Below are 2,681 nucleotides of genomic sequence, written 5' to 3'. Positions count from 1 at the left end.
GGAGTATCTATCTTAGCATACTGTTCATCTGTAATTAATGACAGTGAGTCTCTGGAAGTTAAAGTATAGTGGCTGTGAGAGTTTGAGTCTCTTTGGTCAACTTAAAAATGAACAAATGGAACTGCTGGGAATTCACTCACCCCAGCGAAGAGAATTATTTACAGAAAGTATGTGAAAAATGGCTTCAGTCTCATCGACCTGGGTACTTCCCCAAAATATCCATTGCTATATGCTATTTCCTTCAAGGCTGTTTAGTTACAGGATATAAGTTTTTAATCTTATTTATATAGCTAATTCAAACAAGAGTTGAGAGAAAAAAAGTGAAAATCTTAGTACAAAGGATGGGTGTGTCTATTTTACCTGCCAAATGACAGCATTTTAATATGATTTCTGTTTGCAAACAGATTTTTTTTCAGTTGTTTGAAAGACAATAAACAAGGTTCTTTTTACTTTGTCGTAAGTAAATAACAAATCATGCTAGCTTTGATGTAATTAGCTACAAAGTTAGTGAATTTCTTAAAAGAAACCCGCACCAGAGAGGTTTTGGCCCTGAATAAGACTGGGGAAGCTGATTAATTTGTCATCTTGCCCACTGCCAGACACCATCTGGTGCCCTGGCACTTTGTGGTAGTTCGAATGTAACAGCAACATCTCACAGGTGTAAGAAAAGCAGGAACAAAACAATAGTGAATCAGGACCGTGAAGTACTGTTGGGCAATACCTGGATTGCTGTGTACAAACAAATTGTTCTTTCAGTTTTAGAAGGAAAATTTGGCTCTGTTAGTGTTTGCCTAAGATTTATCAGACTTGACATAACAAAGATCAAACTCTCTGGTTAGGTCTGTACATCACAAAAATATACATAAAAGCTGGAGCTATTCTTCAGGTGCTGTGCATACAGTTTGAAAGGTACATGACCTCTTGTCTTGCTGTTAGTGTGCCCTTCTAGTACTTGCAGGCTTTCTCAGTGACAGACAGTTTCAAAACTTTGAACTTCTTTTAAACTAGAGTAGTATGAATGCATCACTCTGTGAGGAAAAAATTTGGCTGTGTCTCAGAACCAAAGCAGGATTTTCATTCTGTCAGGGATTGCCAACAGAGAATAAATTGTAATGGAATTATCCAGGAATTTCTTTTTCAGCATTATGCAAATATGGGCTTAAGAATGAATGCAAATATGAGTTTAATTGTACTAATTTAAATGATCTTTTATATTTCTGCTAAAAAGGGAAGTCTTAATCAATTTTGAGATGAACTCTTTGGCTTAGCACAACAGAGCACTGACAAATCTTGATGCAACCCGTTTTGATTTACCTGTTCCAGCCAGGTTGCAGTTACTTCCAATTTATCTGTTGGTCATAAGGCACTTTTCAAATCTAGATGTTTGAAATTTCAGAAAGAATGCAATAATCAACTGTTACTAGAGCTGCGTTTAGAAACAAATACGCTGAAGTAGAAACTGTAGGAGGTGCCAGTTTTGCTACTAACATAGCTGCTGCCCAATGAATGTTGCAATTCTCATAGCAGCAAGAGAATGTTGTGTTGATTTCCCTGGAAGACAGCCAAGATGCACATGCAAATAGAGAAGTGGGTAGGGTGGAGCATCTTCAGCCTCTGCTGGTGGTAGAACCAGTACAGATGGGGACACTGGAACAACGCATAGCTGAGTTGTGCCTGGGCTGTTTTAGCTGCCAGCAACCAAGCAAGATGGAAGTGTAAAAGTGTATCAGTGTTTCCGGCTTTAATTCAGAAACAGTGACAGACTTTTCAGTATTAGAATTAATTTTATTGTCGCTCTCTAGATTTTCTTCCCCCCTGCCCAGTAGTAGGTTAGGCTGCTATAACAGCTAGGTTGTTTTGTTGTTTTTTGGTTTTGTTTTTGGTTTTTTTTGTGCATTGTGGCATGGTAATTTTTAATGAAGGATTTATCTAAATCAATTCTGTTGCTCATGAAGTATCTTTTTAACCACACGTCCTTCATTGTGCTGTTACCCGAACTGCTTGGCACAGACAGTACAAAATTCTGGTTTCAGAAAATTTGGAATCCGGAACTGTGCTTCAGCTCATGTCATTCAGCATAGTTCCACAGTGATCTAAATGACAATCTTTAAAAACCCCCAAACTCTTTGAAAACATGCTTTCTCTGCCCACTACATGGCTATGTAAGAAATTTTGTAAAAGGCAATTACAGGATGACTTAATAGTACAGATGTTTGCTGAGCTGGGGTTACTGTCGTGCAGCATGAGCATTTTTATCTAAACCACTTGAGCAATAGCCCCCAGAAAGACACCTGTGACCAGTCACAGTTTCCTCTGTTTGTTAAAAAGCGTGCATTAAATCACATGCTTTTTTGAGCATTAATCCTGCCCAAAAAGGTAGACTAGACACAAATCCGTGTCTCAGCCTGTGGGACGGAGGGAGCCTGAGAGAAGCAGGTTGCCTAACTGGCTGCCAACCGAAGGACTCATTCCAAGGTCCAGGAGCCTCGGCTCTGGAGATAGTGTTGGTGAGGTGTGTACGGCAGGGCCGTACCCGTGTGCCTGGCTGGGCCTGGACCTTGGCCTCCGTCATCCCTCCTGCCATCCAGTGGGTCATCCCAGGGCGGCTGGGTGTGGGGCAGGGTGCTGCATGGCAGGTGGGGCAGGCTGGGGCTACGTCTGGGAACGGCGGTGACCCTGAC

This window comes from Parus major, chromosome 4, assembly GCF_001522545.3.
Source record: "Parus major isolate Abel chromosome 4, Parus_major1.1, whole genome shotgun sequence".
Classification (NCBI taxonomy): domain Eukaryota; kingdom Metazoa; phylum Chordata; class Aves; order Passeriformes; family Paridae; genus Parus; species Parus major.
Note: the sequence above shows the minus strand (reverse complement) of the source record.